This window comes from Salvelinus fontinalis, chromosome 20 (assembly GCF_029448725.1).
Source record: "Salvelinus fontinalis isolate EN_2023a chromosome 20, ASM2944872v1, whole genome shotgun sequence".
NCBI lineage: Eukaryota > Metazoa > Chordata > Actinopteri > Salmoniformes > Salmonidae > Salvelinus > Salvelinus fontinalis.
In genome coordinates this window covers 30152746-30173664 of record NC_074684.1, presented here as the reverse complement: position 1 = coordinate 30173664, position 20919 = coordinate 30152746, and positions in this window count along the sequence as shown.

Below are 20919 nucleotides of genomic sequence, written 5' to 3'. Positions count from 1 at the left end.
TGACAAGTCGTCAAAGTACTTCTCTTGAAGTAAGAAAACTACTAAAATTGGGGGGGAAAAACCCAGAAAACTATTCTATATTTATGAGACTTATTATTTTTTTACAGTTCAACAAAGTACAGTTTCTAAACTAACCATTTCAATGTATGAATCTATCCCCTTTACACACAAGGACAGTTTTGGTCACGTGTAAGGCAGTCTCAGACAGACCTTTTGAACTTCATGCTTTGCTTTCTCTGGGGCAGTGGCACTGATGTGATAACGTTAAGCCCTATGTAAATGTAATGGCTAATCCTCTAGCTTGCTGTGATAAAGATACTTGATCATATGTCACTGACAGAGTTGGTCACAAAGGTTTTTCTTCATCAGTTACAGTAGAGGCCTGAATATATCTTTGAGAGGAGAAGAAAGCAATCTAATCATTGGTTAGAACAATAATAATAATATTATGTATTACATTTGTAAAACGCTTTTCATTATACAAGAATAATCTCTAAGTGCATAAAATAAAAAATAGTAAAATGTAAATAGTTTAAAAAAATATCACAACAAAATATTTCTAACCATATCATGAAAATAGAACAATTAGAAGGATAATAGGTGACTTGCACAAATGTTAGTAACTTTTTCTGGGCTAATAATGGTTAAGGAAAGAGACTGAATACAGCATTGATCTCTCTTGTTGGCTGAAGAAGATTCTGGAAGCACTCCAGCAAAGAACATGGTGTACAATCTCAAACAAATCTTTCGTAATAAAGATTATGTAAGACACACTGAACTGTTGTATTATTGTATGGCACTGTATCTAGGACAGTGGACAAAAGCTAGTATATTACAACATCATAAGTGACATTTCATACAATATTGAGACCAAATCCTTATCTAATGCTGTTCAAGACCATTTGTAACACTACATGATGTTACATCACTACACTTCTGCGAGCAGGCCTTTCTAATCGACCTGGCCCGGGATCCTGGAAGGATATTGACCTCATCCCGTCAGTAGACGATGCCTGGTTGTTCTTCAAAAGTGCCTTCCTCACCATCTTAGATAAGCATGCCCCTTTCAAAAAATGCAGCACTAAGAACAGATAAAGCCCTTGGTTCACTCCAGACCTGAATGCCGTTGACCAGCACAAAAACATCCTGTGGCGGACTGCAATAGCATCGAATAGTCCCCGCGATATGCAACTGTTCAGGGAAGTCAGGAACCAATACACGCAGTCAGTCAGGAAAGCAAAGGATAGCTTTTTCAGGCAGAAATTTTCATCCTGTAGCTCTAACGCCGAAAAGTTTTGGGACACTGTAAAGTCCATGGAGAACAAGAGCACCTCCTCCAAGCTGCCCACTGCACTGAGGCTAGGTAACACGGTCACCACCGATAAATCCATGATAATCGAAAATTTCAATAAGCATTTCTCTACGGCTGGCCATACCTTCCTCCTGGCTACTGGACAATCTGGACCCTCTCTTTCTAAAACTATCCGCCGCCATTGTTGCAACCCCTATTGCCAGCCTGTTCAACCTCTCTTTCGTATCGTCTGAGATCCCTAAAGATTGGAAAGCTGCCGCGGTCATCCCCCTCTTCAAAGGGGGTTACACTCTAGACCCAAACTGCTATAGACCTATATCTATCCTGCCCTGCCTCTCCAAAGTCTTCGAAAGCCAAGTTAATAAACAGTTCACTGACCATTTCGAATCCCACCGTACCTTCTCCGCTGGGCAATCCGCTTTCTGAGCCGGTCATGGGTGCACCTCAGCCACGCTCAAGGTACTAAACGATATCATAACCGCCATCGATAAAAGACAGTACTGTGCAGCCGTCTTCATCGACCTGGCCAAGGCTTTCGACTCTGTCAATCACTGTTTTCTTATCGGCAGACTCAATAGCCTTGGTTTCTCAAATGACTGCCTCGCCTGGTTCACCAGCTACTTTGCAGACAGAGTTCAGTGTCTCAAATCAGAGGGCATGTTGTCCGGACCTCTGGCAGTCTCTGTGGGGGTGCCACAGTGTTCAATTCTTGAGCTGACTATTTTCTCTGTATATATCAATGATGTGGCTCTTGCTGCAGGCAATTCCCTGATCCACCTCTATGCAGATGACACCATTCTGTATACATCTGGCCCTTCCTTGGACACTGTGCTAACTAACCTCCAAATTATTATTTATCCGTTATTTTACCAGGTAAGTTGACTGAGAACACGACCTGGGGAATAGTTACAGGAGAGAGGAGGGGGATGAATGAGCCAATTGTAAACTGGGGATTATTAGGTGACCATGATGATTTTGAGGGTCAGATTGGGAATTTAGCCAGGACACCAGGGTTAACACCCCTACTCTTATGATAAGTGCCATGGGATCTTAAATGACCTCAGAGAGTCAGGACACCCGTTGTAACGTCCCATTCGAAAGACGGCACCCTACACAGGGCAGTGTCCCCAATCACTGCCCTGGGGCATTGGGATATTTTTTAGACCAGAGGAAAGAGTGCCTCCTACTGGCCCTCCAACCCCACTTCCAGCAGCACCTGGTCTCCCATCCAGGGACTGACCAGGACCAACCCTGCTTAGCTTCAGAAGCAAGCCAGCAGTGGGATGCTTCAATGAAGTTGAGCTTCAATGAAATGAGCTTCAATGCCATACAACACTCCTTCCGTGGCCTCCAACTGCTCTTTAACGCTAGTAAAACCAAATGCATGCTTTTCAACCGTTCGCTGCCTGCACCCGCCCGCCCGACTAGCATCACCACCCTGGACGGTTCTGACCTAGAATATGTGGACAACTATAAATACCTAGGTGTCTGGTTAGACTGTAAACTCTCCTTCCAGACTCTCATTAAACATCTCCAATACAAAATCAAATCTAGAAACGACGTCCTATTTCGCAACAAAGCCTCCTTCACTCACTCCGCCAAACTTACCCTCGTAAAACTGACTACCCTGCCGATCCTTGACTTCGGCAATGTCATCTACAAAATAGCTTCCAATACTCTACTCAGCAAACTGGATGCAGTCTATCACAGTGCCATCAGTTTTGTTACCAAATCACCTTATACCACCCACCACTGCGACCTGTATGCTCTAGTCGGCTGGCCCTCGCTACATATTCGTCGCCAGACCCACTGGCTCCAGGTCATCTATAAGTCTATGCTAGGTAAAGCTCTGCCTTATCTCAGTTCACTGGTCATGATAACAACACCCACCCGTAGCACACGTTCCAGCAGGTATATCTCACTGATCATCCCCAAAACCAACACCTCATTTGGCCGCCTTTCCTTCCAGTTCTCTGCTGCCAGTGACTGGAACGAATTTCAAAAATCGCTGAAGCTGGAGACTTTTATTTCCCTCACCAACTTTAAACATCAGCTATCTGAGCAGCTAACCGATCGCTGCAGCTGTACATAGTCCATCTGTAAATAGCCCACCCAATCTACCTACCTCATCCCCACACTGTTTTTATTTACTTTTCTGCTCTTTTGCACACCAGTATCTCTACTTGCACATCATCATCTGCTCATTTATCACTCCAGTGTTAATCTGCTAAATTGTAATTCTTCGCTACTATGGCCTATTTTTTGCTTACCTCCTCATGCCTTTTGTACACACTGTATATAGACTTTCTTCTTTTTCTACTGTGTCATTGACTTACTTATTGTGTTATTGGCTTGTTTATTGTTTATTCCATGTGTAACTCTGTGTTGTTGTCTGTGTCACACTGCTTTGCTTTATCTTGGCCAGACCTTCGCCCCAGTCAGAAGTCCTGAGCGTTCTGGAGCAGGTTTTCATCAAGGATCTCTCTGTACTTTGCTCCATTCATCTTCCCGCTCGATCGTCACTAGTCTCCTAGTCCCTGTCGCTGAAAAACATTGCCACAGCATAATGCCAAGGACAATTCCTTTAACCTCATGGCTTGCTTTTAGCTCTGACATGCACTGTCAACTGTGGAACTTTATATAGACAGGTGTGTGCCTTTCCAAATCATGTCCAATCAATTGAATTTACCACAGCTGGACTTCAATCAAGTTGTAGAAACATCTCAAGGATGATCAATGAAACAGGATGCACTTGAGCTTAATTGCGAGCCTCATAGCAAAGGGTCTGAATACTTATGTAAATGAGGTATTTTTACTTTTAATACATTTGCAAAAATTTCTTAACCTGTTTTCACTTTATCAATATGCGGTATTGTGTGTAGATTGATGAGAAGAAATTTTTTTTTTAATCAATTTTACTTTCAGAATGCACTGTACATTAATTGAAAATATCCTCCACGATCTCCATATAGTTAGCTACCAGTTTTGGGTCCGGTGAAGATGTTTACACCAGGGCACAAGCGGATAAGGCTCTGGACGGATTTACTGCGCATCCATTTCAATCGGATGTTCGTGTCTGTGCAGATGTGTATGTCAGAACATTGTTAATGTGGAAGGCAACAGGTCTGCCTAGGGAGCCTAATGTCATAGAGTTTTAATGCACCAGTCTACAGTAAAATCCCTTTGAAGCATCCTGTACCTATTTCCTGTATATCTATGGGCTGTCAACATCGGGTGAATTTTGTAGCATCTGCAGACATCCTCTCTAAATGCACATGCAAAATCTGAGGTTTTTCGTTGTCTTTTGTTGAAGACAAAGTTTGACTCTATCTGTCAACTTGCCAAGCTGTAAAACAATGCCCTGAGGTCACCCCTTATGTTTTACGGCGATCTTAGTCCTGCAAAATCATCATTTGAATTAGAAATATGTTTTCTTTCGGCTTCAAGTCAAATATGTCAGACTGTCCCCCCAAAAGCAAAAAGCAATGCGTTGTGATGTTGTTTTTTGAAATGGCTCTACGTACTCTAGGTTTCTCAGACTGGAACTAAATCCTACATATGCATCTCACACATATTTTCACCAGAATAAGGAAGTAAAATTACTGCTGACAAAGGCCTGTGAGATGTACTGTATATAGGGGAAACAAAATCTACATGACTTATTATTATTTTAATTTGGATTTAATATTAACCCTCAAAATAATGGCATGGATGTGAGTGTTGTTTGTTTTATGATCTGTGATGATGACATGCTTGTTTTAAGTGGTTGCTTGTGCTGCCCTGTATTTGAACACATTTTCATATAGTTATGGTAGCAAGCGTATAAAAATGATAACCATTAAATCTATAATCTTGACGGGCAAATGTATTATGGTTGGCTAACCAGCTAACCAGCCAACCAGTTAACCATTGATATCCCTAATATGAATAATCTGACTGGGCAAAAACTGGTTGAATCAACGTTGGTATCGGTGGGTATGAGCTCAGTGATATCAGTGGTTTGTATCAGTTCAGTGATATCGGTGGGTTGCATCAGTTGAGTGGTAGCTGTCTCTCTAGCTACGTTCAGTAATTTTCTTCAGTACTGGTAAGAGTCTTCCTGAGCTGGCAGTTCGCCAAAGCTCTCAAGATAAACGTAATGACCAATTGACCAACTAGTGAATAAATGACATGCCTGTATCACAACAAGCAACAATAAAGCAATGCACGTGGACATGAAACATTGGGATTCTGCTGCTACTTTGCTCATTTTGCAGTAATGCCTTGAATCCTACATATACTGAACAAAAATATCAACGAAACATGTAAAGTGTTGGTCCCATGTTTCATGAGCTGTAATAAAAGATCCCAGGAATGTTCCATATGCACAAAAAACGTATTTCTCTCAAATGTTGGGCACAAATTTGTTTACATCTCTGTTAGTGAGCATTTATTATTATTATTATTATTTGCCAACATAATCCATCCACCTGACAGGTGTGGCATATCAAGATGCTGTTTAAACCGCATGATCATTACACAGGTGCATCTTGTGCTGAGGAACATAAAAGGCCACTCTAAAATGTGCAATTTTGTCACACAGCACAATGCCACAGGGCACGTGCAATTGACATGCTGACTGCAGGAATGTCCACCAGAGGTGTTGCCAGAGAATGTAATGTTTATTTCTCTACCATAAGCCGTCTCCAACGTTGTTTTATAGAATTTGGCAGTACGTCGAACCGGCCTCACAACCGCAGACTACGTGCAACCACGCAGGCCCAGGACCCACACATCCGTCTTTCCACCTGCGGGATTGTCTGAGAACAGCCACCCAGACAGCTGATGAAACTGTGAGTTTGCACAACCGAAGAATGTCTGCACAAACTGTCAGAGACAGTCTCAGGGAAGCTCATCTGTGTGCTCGTCGTCCTCACCAGGGTCTTGACCTGACTGCAGTTCGGTGTCATAACTGACTTCAGTGGGAAAATGCTCACCTATGATGGCGACTGGCACGTTGGAGAAGTGTGCTCTTCATGGATGAATCAAGGTTTCAACTGTACCAGGCAGATGGCAGACAGCGTGTATGGTGTCGTGTTGGCGAGCGATTTGCTGATGTCAACGTTGTGAACAGAGTGCCCCATGGTGGTGGTTGGGTTATGTTATGGTCAGGCATAAGCTACGGATAACGAAGACAATTACATTTTATCAATGGCAATTTGAATGCATAGAGATACCGTGATAAGATCCTGAGGCCCATAGTCATGCCATTCATCCACCGCCATCACCTCATGTTTCAGCATGATAATGCACGGCCCCATGTTGCAAGGATCTGCACACAATTCCCGGAAGCTGAAAATATCCCAGTTCGTCCATGGCCTGCATACTCACCAGACATGTCATCCATTGAGCATTCTTGGGATGCTCTGGATCGATGCGTATGGCAGCTTGTTCCAGTTCCCACCAATATCCAGCAACTTTGCACAGCCATTGAAATGGAGTGGGAAAACATTCCACAGGCCACAATCAACAGCCTGATCATCTCTGTGCGAAGGAGATGTGTCGCGCTGCATGAGGCAAATGGTCACACCAGATACTGACTGGTTTTCTGATTCACGCTCCTACGTTTTTTTAAAAGGTATCTGTGACCAACATATCTGTATTCCCAGTCATGTAACATCCATAGATTAGGGCCTAATGAATTCATTTCAATTGACTGATTTCCTTATATGAACTATAAAATCTTAGAAATTGTTGCATGTTGCGTTTATATTTTTGTTCAGTGTATGTGTTCCCTCTTGGCATGTGTTGGGAAACTGACTCTATGCACGATAGAGTTGAAAAGATAGTGATCTGATATTGAGTTTGTTCATCCCCCAATCTAAATATAACCTGCAAATAAACCCATTGGCAGAGACTGGACACATGTTGCAATTTATTAACAAATAGAAACTCTATGGCATGATTGGATGGGTGTACGTTGTGTGTTATCAATCCTCTCCTTCCATTTGATGATTCAAAGTACGTACAAACGGTACTTAATGTCATCGTACTGGTGTTCCGTTGACCCTTTGTAGTCAAGGATCCATTTGGAGACTCTTTGCAAATACATGCATCAGCATAACGATCTCCACTTTTGACCCTTGCTTATAAAGTTATCTCTCCATCTCTCCATCAGGCACTCAAAGATCAATGACCGTACTCAGTGAGCACTGATCCCTTCCTGTACCTTGGTCGAGAACAACTGGGCTCTAGTTAAATGAGTCGGAGGTTGACTATCAGTCAGCAATGTAGCAATCAGTGGAGGTTGCTTAGGGGAGGACGGCTCATAATAATGGCTGAAATGGAGTCTATGGCATGGCATCAGACACATGGAAACTATGTGTTTGATGTATTTAATACCATTCCACTAATTCCGCTCCAGCCATTACCACGAGCCCGTTCTCCCCAATTAAGGTGCCACCAACCTCCTGTGGTAACAATGTGCTGGGGAGGCAATCCTCAGCACAAATATAAACTGTGAGGAGACTTTTCTACCTGGCAGACAGGTTTCTGAGATTTGCTCATCTGATGCAGTAATTTAGCAATATAATTGATGGTAATGTAATTTTACTTTTCAAGAACGCTGTGACATAATTTTTCTATGCAGCGCTAGCGTAGCACAGCAGGTCATTTCTATAATTTTGTATGTTTAAAGCATGATGCAGATATTGGTTGGTTATACATGTTCAATTAGAATATTGATCCCATCTGGACTTGTAACGTACATAAATGAGATTAAAAACCATGCCTCATAAGATATTCTAGTGTTTTGAAGGGCTTAATTTGATAGGGAATGGGAAAGGGGAATACCTAGTCAGTTGTACAACTGAATACATTCAACCAAAATGTGTCTCCCGCATTTAACCCCAACCCCTCTGAATCAGAGAGGTACAAAAACCTCTGAAACAAAAACCTCTGAGATATTGTCCTAATATGTTCCATCTTTTGGTCCTCTCCTTGAGTCAATTAGTTATACACCTTTACCCATTCTCAACATCCATGTGAAGTGTGTTTGTATTGACTGGTAAACTTTCCATTAGGTCTTTATCAAACCATGTCCTTTAATCAATTTTAATTGATGAAATGTAGAGTTATACATTTTATCAAAATATAAATTACAAACATACCAAACAGGAGAAAATAAAAGCATAGTTATTCATTGTTTCTGCTACTGTATGTGTTGTCTCTCCAGCCAGTCCTGTATACCTGCAGGGGAATCAAATGTTGCATGAACCATTGGGGTTCATTGTCTCACCTAGTTCAGAGTTTGGCAAAGATACCAAATATTGGCAAGTGTCCTGGCACTGAAGCCAATCAAAGACGTCAATTCATTTTGATGATTTACAACTTCAAATGAACTTCATAATGATACACATGGCTTGTTGTTGAGAACTTTTGTTCATTAAAGAATGGGAGCATACAGGAGATGTCAGCCTGTCTTTGATACGGGACACAATAACTTTTTTGCAGCAAGGAATCTTTACTACCATTGTACAGTATGTATGTAAGTAAAATGCATTGATAGCTGTGTAACCAAGGCAACAAAATGATCTGCTCCTACTTTTTTACATTTTGTGTTAGAAATGTGTACAGATTTATCGCATGAATCAAATTAAGAATTTATAATGCATAAATATTCATAAATAATGTATATTTAGAAAGAATTATGATTGCACAGCTTGTTTCTATTAAATATAAATATATATTTTTTATATATATATACAGTACCAGTCAAAAGTTAGGACACACCTACTCATTCCAGGGTTTTTCTTTATTTTTTAGTATTTTCTACATTGTAGAATAATATTGAAGACATCAAAACTATGAAATAACACATATGGAATCATGTTGTAACCAAAAAAGTGTTAAACAAATCAAAATAGATTTTACTTTTGAGATTCTTCAAATAGCCACCCTTTGCCTTGATGACAGCTTTGCACACTCTTGGCATTCTCTTAACCAGATTCATGAGGTAGTTACCTGGAATGCATTTCAATTAACAGGTGTGCCTTGTTAAAAGTTCATTTGTGGAATTTCTTTCCACAAATGAACCAGTCAGCCAATCAGTTGTGTTGTGACAAGGTATGGGTGTTTACAGAAGATTCAACCTGGACTTTGGACAGATGGCACCAACAGATATGGCAGCTCTGCTTCTAGCTCCTAAGCAGCTTTGCAATATTTTTTTTGTGTGTGTTATTTCTTATGTTATTAGCCCAGACTTTTTTTGTTTTATTACATACAGCCGGAAAGAACTTTTGGATATCAGAGCGACGGTTTCTCACAAGCATCATGACCAGGAATACAACTTACCCGAATTGGATCCTTTGTTCGTAACCCCCAGGGCAATTGAATTTATTCCAGAGGCTGCTCCATAACACCACCGGCAGAGAAGAGGTATTCAGAGTGGACTATCTTGTCCGACTCAGAATGCGTGCACACCATCCACCGCTTCCAAATATATTACTCGCTAATGTTCAGTCTCTGGATAATAAAGTAGATGAGCTCAGGGCGAGGATCTCCTTCCAGAGAGACATCAGGGATTACGACATACTCTGTTTCACGGAAACATGGCTCTCTCGGGATATACTGTCCCCGTCCATACAACGAGCTGGGTTCTCAGTGCTTCGCGCAGACAGGAATAAAGAACTCTCAGGGAGGAAGAAAGGTGGGGGTGTATGATTCATGATTAACTACTCATTTGTTAACCCGACCTAGAATACCTCACGATCAAATGCAGAACCTATTACCTCCCAAGATAATTATCTTTGGTTATAGTCACAGCTGTGTATATTCCCCCTCAAGCCGATACCACGACGGCCCTCAAATAACTACACTGGACTTTATGCAAACTGAAAACCACATATCATTTGCTCCAAGATGGCGTAGCAGTCGGACGTGTGTTTGTCTTGTCTTGTCCCGTCTTGTCCCGCGTAAATAGTCCTCGTATTTTTTGTATACATTTCGTATATATTTTAATTTCACTTTCCATCTTGGAACTGAATATACATTCCCACAACCCGCCTCACCCAATGTGGTACGGATCTGCTATTTTCTTATACTTTAGAACCGTAACCCCAATCAGAAGCTAGCCAGATAACTAGCTACTAGCTAGTAGTCAGTTAGCCACTGCTGCGGTCTTCACCCTTAACTCGGACACCAGCCAGCTTCAGCTCGGGCCAATACCTGCCAGTCTGCAGGCGCGATATCAACCCAGAGAATATAGGACTGCTTTTTCTCTACCACATCACCGGATTCCTGACGCAAGCTCTGGACAATTACACCGGATCATCGTCGCTAGCTAGCTGCAACCAAGTGGCTACTACTGGCTAATACCTCTGTCCCGAAACAAGCACCAGTTAGCCTTGAGCTAGCCTCGAGCTAGGCCCATCTGCCGGCTAGCCGAAGAGGCCTACCAGCGAATTCTTGGGCTACAATACCTCTTTTGCCAATTGGACTGGACCCTTTATTGCCGACACGGAGCCCCGCCGATCCATCACGACTGGTCTGCCGACGTAATTGTCCGAGGTGGTTTCAACAGGCTTTTCCATTGCGACGTTTCTGAATACCCATCTGCTAATTATTAGCTGTCTTATCGGCTGCTATCTAAATAAATATACCGGACAATTTTTTTTTATTTATTTTTTTTATTTTTTATTTTTTTAAATTATTTTTTTTATTATTTTTTTTCCCTGGGTCACTATATCAACTTTGCCAATTGGATCGATCCCCTCTACCACACGGAACCCCACTAATCTACCGACGGAAACGAACGAGGTGACAAAATAAATAAATAAAAATAAATAAATAAAAAATAAATAAAAAATAAAAACAGACCTCCATCCTATGTTATCTTGCTACCGATAGCCAGCTACCCGGCCAGCTGTCTGGATCGCCGTGACCCCAACCAACCTCTACTCACTGGACCCTTATGATCACTCGATTAAGCATGCCTCTCCTTAATGTAAATATGCCTTGTCCATTGCTGTTCTGGTTAGTGTTTATTGGCTTATTTCACTGTAGAGCCTCTAGCCCTGCTCACTATATATCCAACCTCTCAGTTCCACCACCCACATATGCGATGACATCACCTGGTTTCAATGATGTTTCTAGAGACTATATCTCTCTCATCATCACCCATTACCTAGGTTTACCTCCACTGTATTCACATCCTACCATACCTTTGTCTGTACATTATTCCTTGAAGCTATTTTATCGCCCCCAGAAACTTCCTTTTACTCTCTGTTCTAGACGTTCTAAACGACCAATTCTCATAGCTTTTAGCCGTACCCTTATCCTACTCCTCCTCTGTTCCTCTGGTGATGTAGAGGTGAATCCAGGCCCTGCAGTACCTAGCTCCACTCCTATTCCCCAGGCGCTCTCTTTTGATGACTTCTGTAACCGTAATAGCCTTGCATGTTAACATTAGAAGCCTCCTCCCTAAGATTGTTTTGTTCACTGCTTTAGCACACTCTGCCAACCCAGATGTTTTAGCCGTGTCTGAATCCTGGCTTAGGAAGACCACCAAAAATTCTGACATTTTCATCCCTAACTACAAGATTTTCAGACAAGATAGAACGGCCAAAGGGGGCGGTGTTGCAATCTACTGCAAGGATTGCCTGCAGAGTTCTGTTTTACTATCCAGGTCTGTTCCGAAACAATTTGAACTCCTACTTTTAAAAATCCACCTCTCTAAAAACAAGTCTCTCACTGTTGCCGCCTGCTATAGACCACCCTCTGCCCCCAGCTGTGCTCTGGACACCATATGTGAACTGATTGCCCCCCATCTATCTTCAGAGCTTGTGCTGCTAGGCGACCTAAATTGGAACATGCTTAACACCCCAGCCATCCTACAATCTAAGCTTGATGCCCTCAATCTCACACAAATTATCAATGAACCTACCAGGTATCACCCCAATTCCGTAAACACGGGTACCCTCATAGACATCATCCTAACCAACTTGCCCTCCAAATACACCTCTGCTGTTTTCAACCAAGATCTCAGCGATCACTGCCTCATTGCCTGTATCCGTAATGGGTCAGCGATCAAACGACCTCCACTCATTACTGTCAAACGCTCCCTGAAACACTTCAGCGAGCAGGCCTTTCTAATCGACCTGGCCGAGGTATCCTGGAAGGATATTGATCTCATCCCGTCAGTAGAGGATGCCTGGATATTTTTTAAAAATGCCTTCCTCACCATCTTGAATAAGCATGCCCCATTCAAGAAATTTAGAACCAGGAACAGATATAGCCCTTGGTTCTCTCCTGACCTGACTGCCCTTAACCAACAGAAAAACATCCTATGGCGTTCTGCATTAGCATCGAACAGCCCCCGTGATATGCAACTTCTCAGGGAAGCTAGAAACCAGTATACACAGGCAGTTAGAAAAGCCAAGGCTAGCTTTTTCAAGCAGAAATTTGCTTCCTGCAACACAAACTTAAAAAAGTTCTGGGACACTGTAAAGTCCATGGAGAATAAGAACACCTCCTCCCAGCTTCCAACTGCACTGAAGATAGGAAATACTGTCACCACCGACAAATCCATTATAATTGAGAATTTCAATAAGCATTTTTCTACGGCTGGCCATGCTTTCCACCTGGCTACCCCTACCCCGGTCAACAGCACTGCCCTCCCCTCTGCTACTCGCCCAAGCCTTCCCCATTTCTCTTTCTCCCAAATACAGTCAGCTGATGTTCTGAAAAAGCTGCAAAATCTGGACCCTTACAAATCAGCCGGGCTAGATAATCTGGACCCTTTCTTTCTAAAACTATGTGCTGAAATTGTTGCCACCCCTATTACCAGCCTTTTCAACCTCTCTTTCGTGTCGTCTGAGATTCCCAAAGATTGGAAAGCAGCTGCGGTTATCCCCCTCTTCAAAGGGGGAGACACTCTAGACCCAAACTGCTACAGACCTATATCTATCCTACCCTGCCTTTCTAAGGTCTTCGAAAGCCAAGTCAACAAACAGATTACCGACCATCTCGAATCCCACCATACCTTCTCCGCTATGCAATCTGGTTTCAGAGCTGGTCATGGGTGCACCTCAGCCACGCTCAAGGTCATAAACGATATCTTAACCGCTATCGATAGGAACAGTACTGTGCAGCCATATTCATTGACCTGGCCAAGGCTTTTGACTCTGTCAATCACCACATCCTCATCGGCAGACTCGACAGCCTTGGTTTCTCTAATGATTGCCTCGCCTGGTTCACCAACTACTTCTCTGATCGAGTTCAGTGTGTCAAATCGGAGGGTCTGTTGTCCGGACCTCTGGCAGTCTCTATGGGGGTGCCACAGGGTTCAATTCTTGGACCGACTCTCTTCTCTGTATATATCAATGATGTCGCTCTTGCTGCTGGTGAGTCTCTGATCCACCTCTACGCAGACGACACTATTTTGTATACTTCTGGCCCTTCTCTTGACACTGTGTTAACAACCCTCCAGGCGAGCTTCAATGCCATACAACTCTCCTTCCGTGGCCTCCAATTGCTCTTAAATACAAGTAAAACTAAATGCATGCTCTTCAACCGATCGCTGCCTGCACCTGCCCGTCTGTCCAGCATCACTACTCTGGACGGCTCTGACTTAGAATATGTGGACAACTACAAATACCTAGGTGTCTGGTTAGACTGTAAACTCTCCTTCCAGACTCACATCAAGCATCTCCAATCCAAAGTTAAATCTAGAATCGGCTTCCTATTCCGCAACAAAGCATCCTTCACTCATGCTGCCAAACATACCCTTGTAAAACTGACCATCCTACCAATCCTCGACTTCGGTGATGTCATTTACAAAATAGCCTCCAAAACCCTACTCAATAAATTGGATGCAGTCTATCACAGTGCCATCCGTTTTGTCACCAAAGCCCCATATACTACCCACCGCTGCGACCTGTACGCTCTCGTTGGCTGGCCCTCGCTTCACACTCGTCGCCAAACCCACTGGCTCCAGGTCATCTACAAGACCCTGCTAGGTAAAGTCCCCCCTTATCTCAGCTCGCGGGTCACCATAGCAACGCCCACCCGTAGCACGCGCTCCAGCAGGTATATCTCTCTGGTCACCCCCAAAACCAATTCTTCCTTTGGCCGCCTCTCCTTCCAGTTCTCTGCTGCCAATGACTGGAACGAACTACAAAAATCTCTGAAACTGGAAACACTTATCTCCCTCACTAGCTTTAAGCACCAGCTGTCAGAGCAGCTCATAGATTACTGCACCTGTACATAGCCCATCTATAATTTAGCCCAAACAACTACCTCTTTACCTACTGTATTTATTTATTTTGCTCCTTTGCACCCCATTATTTCTATCTCTACTTTGCACCTTCATTCACTGCAAACCAACCATTCCAGTGTTAGTTTTGACTTGCTATATTGTATTTACTTCGCCACCATGGCCTTTTTATATTTTTATTTATTTATATATATATTTTGTTTGCCTTCACCTCCCTTATCTCACCTCACTTGCTCATATTGTATATAGACTTATTTTTCACTGTATTATTGACTGTATGTTTGTTTTACTCCATGTGTAACTATGTGTTGTTGTATGTGTCGAACTGCTTTGCTTTATCTTGGCCAGGTCGCAATTGTAAATGAGAACGTGTTCTCAATTTGCCTACCTGGTTAAATAAAGGTGAAATAAAAATAAATAAATAAAAAATATCCTGAGGCCGCATTTATTGTAGCTGGGGATTTTAACAAAGCAAATTTGAGGAAAACGCTACAGAAGTTCTACAAACACATTGACTTTAGTACTCACTCTGGAAAAACATTGGACCACTGCTACTCAACTTTTCGAAATACCTACAAGGCCCTCCCCCGCCCTCCCTTCGGCAAATCTGATCACGACTCCATTTTTCTCCTCCCTTCCTATAGACAGAATCTCTAACAGGAAGTACCCGTGCTAAGGTCCATTCAACGCTGGTCTGACCAATCGGAATCAATGCTTCAAGTTTGTTTTGATCACGCGGACTGGGATATGTTCCGGGTAGCCTCTGAGAATAACATCGATGAATACACGGATATGGTGACTGAGTTCATCAGGAAGTGTATAGGAGATGTTGTACCCATTGTGACTATTTAAACCTACCCAAAACAGAAACTGTGGATAGATGGCAGCATTCGCGCAAAACTGAAAGCGCAAACCATTGCATTTAACCATGGCAAGGTGACTGGGAATATGGCCGAATACAAACAGTGTGGTTATTCCCTCCGTAAGACAATCAAACAGGCAAAATGTCAGTACAGAGACAAAGTGGAGTCGCAATTCAACAGCTCAGACACAAAACGCATGAGACAGGGTCTATAGACAATCACGGACTACAAAGGGAAAACCAGCCACGTCGCGGATACCGACGTCTTGCTTCCTGACAAGCTAAACACCTTTTTCACCCACTTGAGGATAATACAGTGCCACCGGCGCGGCCAACTACCAAGGACAGTGGGCTCTTCTGTGGCCGACATGAGTAAGACATTTAAGCATGTTAATCCTCGGAAGGCTGCCGGCCCAGATAGCATCCCTAGCCGTGTCCTCAGAGCATGTGCAGACTAGCTGGCTGGAATGTTTACGGACATATTCAATCTCTCCCTATCCCAGTCTGCTGTCCCCACTTGCTTCAAGATGTACGCCATTGTTCCTGTACCCAAGAAAGCAAAGTTAACATAACTAAATGACTATTGCCCCGTAGCACTCACTTCTGTCATCATGTCATGAAGTGCTTTGAGAGGCTGGTTAAGGATCATATCACCTCTACCTTACCTGTCACCCTAGACCCATTCAATTTGCTTACCGCCAGAATAGATCCACAGACGATGCAGTCACACTGCCCTATCCCATCTGGACAAGAGGAATACCTATGTAAGAATGATGAATGCTGAGCTATAGTCAATGAACAACACCTCGGGGCCCTGGGTCTGAACCCCCCCCTCAACACAGTGGCCCCACAAGGGTGCATGCTCAGCACCCTCTTGTACTCCCTGTTCACCCATGACTGCGTGGCCATGCATGCCTCCAACTCAATCATCAAGTTTGCATACGACACAACAGTAGTAGGCATAATTACCAACAATGACGAGACAGCCTACATGGAGGAGGTGAGGGCCCTGGGAGAGTGGTGCCAGGAAAATAACCTCTCACTCAACGTAAACAAAACAAAGGAGCTGACCGTGGACTTCAGGAAACAGCAAAGGGAGCACGCCACCTATCCACATCGACGGGACCACAATGGAGAAGGTGTAAAGCTTCAAGTTCCTCTGTGTACACATCACTGACGATCTGAAATGATCCTCCCATACAGACAGCATGGTGAAGAAGGCGCAACAGCACCTCTTCAACCTCAGGATGTTGAAGAAGTTTGGCTTGGCCCCTAAAACCCTCACAAATTTTTACAGATAACAAATTGAGAGCATCCTATCGGGCTCTATCACCGCCTGGTACGTCAACTGCACCCCTAGCAACCACAATGCTCTCCAGAGGGTGGTGCGGGCTGCCCAACGCATCACCGGAGGAAAACTACCTGCTCTCCAGGACACCTACAGCACCCAGTGTCACAGGAAGGCCAAAAAGATCATTAAGGACATCAACCACCCTGGCCACGGCCTGTTCGCCTGCTATCGTCAAGAAGGCGAGGTCAGTACAGGTACATCAAAGCTGGGACCGAGAGACTGATAAACAGCTTCTGTCTCAAGGCCATCAGACTATTAAATAGCCATCACTAGCTGGCTTTCACCCAGTTATGCAACGCTGCACCTTAGAGGCTGCTGCCCTATATACATAGACTTGGAATCACTGGCCACTTTAATAATGGAAAACTAGTCACTTTAATAATGTTTACATACTGCGTTACTCATCTCATATGTATATACTGTTTTCTATTCTAATGTATTACAGTTAATGCCAACTGACATTGCTCAATCTAATATTTATACATTTCTTATTTCCATTCTTTTACTTTTAGATTTGTGTGTATTGTTGTGAATTGTTAGATACTACTGCACTGTTGGCGCTAGGAACACAAGCATTTAGCTACACCCTCAATAACATCTGCTAAATATGTTGTGGCAGATGGCAGGGAGAGTTGAGGGGAGTGGTGATTGAAGGAAGATATTTTGCAGTGGAGGATTACTGCCGCAGTTGCCCGGAGTGTCAGCAGGTGGCGCCAAAACCGCACTTTGGCAGGCCCTTAATACCCCTACCCATAATTTCAGTCCCTTTCAGCAGGATCGCAATGGACCTAGTGGGACCTCTACCCAAGAGCAACCGAGGGCACCAATACATCCTGGTGATTCTGGATTATGCCACCAGGTACCCAGAAGCCATTCCCCTGCGCACCATGGCTACCAAGAGAATCGCATGTGAGTTATTCTCCCAAGTCGGCATCCCCGACGAGATATTAACCGACCAGGGAACCCCGTTCATGTCCCAAATCATGAAGGATCTCTGCAAACTAATGAAAATAACCCAGTGGATTGGTGGAAAGATTCAATAGAACCCCAAAGCAGATGCTAAAGAAGGTGATGAGGCGGACGGAAGGAATTGGGATCAGCTAGTACCCTACCTGATGTTCTCGATCCGAGAAGTGCCCCAAGCTTCAACAGGGTTCTCTCCCTTTGAATTCCTGTACGGGAGACGACCCGAGGACTGCTGGATGTGGTTAAAGAAGCTTGGGAACAGCAGCCTTCGCCCCATCATATCATGGTGGAACACGTGGAAGACATGAGACCGGATGGCAACCCTGTAGCCCCTGGTACGGAAATGCATGCTGGAGGCCCAGGATGCCCAAGCGCGGGTGTACAACAGAGGGACACAACGAAGAGACTTTCAGCCAGGAGACAAAGTATTGGTGTTGGTCCCCACCTCAGAATGTATGTTTTTGGCCGAAACCACATCCTGGTTTCGGCCACATGAAATCCTTGAGAAAGTGGGTGAAGTTAATTATTGGGTCAGACAGCCAGTACGTAGGGATCTGACCCAGATTTACCATGTGAATGTGTTATAGAAATGTAATGCACGTGATGTACTCTCCTCTATTACCCCGAAGAAGGCTACCATAGAGACCAAGCCAGCGGAGGTGCCACTGGGGGAGCAGCTGAGCCAAGCACAGAAGCAGGAGCTGACGGAGTTGGTCGGCCGAAACCAGGATGTATTCTCCAGTGAACCGGTACACACCGATCGGGTACAGCACAGCTTCCTCACCGAACCTGGAAAAAAGGGTGAAGTTGAAACACTACCGCATACCAAAAGCAAGGAGAAAGGCCGTTAGGACCGAGGTAAAGCTATGATGGAAGCTGGAATCATCGAAGAGTCGAATAGTGAGTGGTTTAGCCCAATGGTGTTGATGCCGAAACCAGATGGCACCATTCACTTCTGTATTGATTTTAGAAAGTTAAATGAAATCTCAAAGTTCAATGCCTACCCCATGCCATGAATTGATGAACTAACAGAATGGCTAAGGACCGCCCAATTTATCAGCACACTCAACCTGACGAATGGTTATTGGCAGGTGCCCTTAGCTACCGAGGCTAGGGAGAAAACTGCTTTCACCACCCCGGACGGGCTGTTCCACTACAGGAAGCTGCCCTTTGGGTTGCACGGGGCCCCGCCCACTTTCGAGGTTGATGGACCGGGTTCTCCGTCCCCATCATGAGTACGCGGCGGCCTAACTCAATGATATTGTAATCCATGGGAGCGAGTGGGAGACCCATCTAAACCAGGTGAGCTCGGTATTGCAGACCTTACAGGGGGCGGGGCTAACAGCTAACCTGAGGAAATGTCGGCTCGGCTTGCGGGAGGCTGAGTACCTGGGCTACATGATTGGGAGGGAATGTGTAAAACCCCAGGTGAAGAAAGTTGAGGCGATTTGGGATTGGCACCGCCCCCTCACCAAGAAGCAGATACGCACGTTTGTGGGGTTGACTAGTTACTACCGGAGATTTATCCCCCACTTTGCCTCCCTAGCCAGCCCCCTGACAGATCTGACCAGGAGCCGTCTGCCCGCCCAGGTGACGTGGACTGAGGAGATGGAGAAAGCCTTCCAGGAACTAAAGGGAACCCTGTGTTCTGGACCCATGCTGGTGACCCCGGACTTCTCCAAACCACTGGTGGTACAGACCGATGCATCTCTAACAGGGGTGGGTGCCATCCTATCACAGCTACAAGAAGGTGAGGAATACCCAGTCGTATACATTAGCAGGAAGCTGTTGCTGCGGGAACAAAGACGGACCATGCACCACTGGTTTGGATGTCACGGAATAAGGACAGTAACGCCCGGGTCACCTGCTGGTTCCTGTCCTTACAGCCCTTTGCTTTTTCTGTCGTCCACAGATCAGGTGCAGCCCATGGAAATGCCAATGCCCTCTCCAGGAGGGATACTCTAGACTCTAGGGAGCTGGACCGGGGGGGGGGGGGCAGATGGCAGGGAGAGGTGAGGGGAGTGGTGATTGAAGGAAGATATCTTGCAGCCCGCTGGCTCCACCCCCGAGCCTTATATGGACTTCCTGCCCCAACGAGGCAAGCTGGTGGATCATTAAGCCATTGAGTGCTTGGGGATAAAAGAAGAAGCAGGCTGCACAAAGAGGGAGAGGACCGAGAGGGAAATGCATGTTATGGAGAGTGTGAGAAGCAGGAGAATTATCTGTACCATTACCCGTTGTGAACTGGTTGCTGGATCCCCCCCTTCCCCACCGTGTGCAAATATCCCTAATAAATTCCCCATTTGCATTCTGGTTATTGAACTAGGTGATGTGGAAACGCCACACACTTGAGCCTGCTACAATGTGTACTGTATGTGACCAATAACATTTGAAGATGGCCCTATTTGGTAAAAGAGCAAGTCCATGTTTTGGCAAAAAGCTCAAATAAGCAAAGAGAAACGACAGTCCATCATTGTTTTAAGAAATTAAGGTCAGTATATTCTGAAAACTTTGAACGTTTCTTCAAGTACAGTCGCAAAAACCATCAAGCGCTATCATGAAACTGGCTCTCATGACGACCACCACAGGAAAGGAAGATACAGAGTTACCTCTGCTGAACTTCTAGGCAGAGTTGCAAAGGAAAAGCCATATCTCAGACTGGCCAATAAAAAGAAAAGATTAAGATGGGCAAAAGAACACAGACTCTGGACAGAGGAACTCTGCCTATAAGGCCAGCATCCCGGAGTCGCCTCTTCACTGTTAACCTCTCAGATTTCAAAAAGGCTTTACGGCGAAAGCATACCATGCGATTATCTGAGAACAGCGCCCAGCAGGCAAATCATTACAAACAGTTACCAGCCAAGTAGAGGAGTTACACAAGTCAGAAATAGCGATAAAATGAATCACTTACCTTTGATGATCTTCATATGGTTGCACTCAAAAGTCTCCCATTTACTCAGTAAATGTTTGTTTTGTTCGATAAAGTCCCTCTTTAAATCCAAAAACCTCTGTTTCTTCACGCGTTTTGTTCAGTAATCCACAGGCTCAAAGGCAGACGAAAAATCCGGAAAGGATCAGTAAAGTTTGTAGAAACATGTCAAACAATGTTTATAATCAATCCTCGGGTTGTTTTTAGTCATAATAATCAATAATATTTCAACCGGACAAAAGCTTTG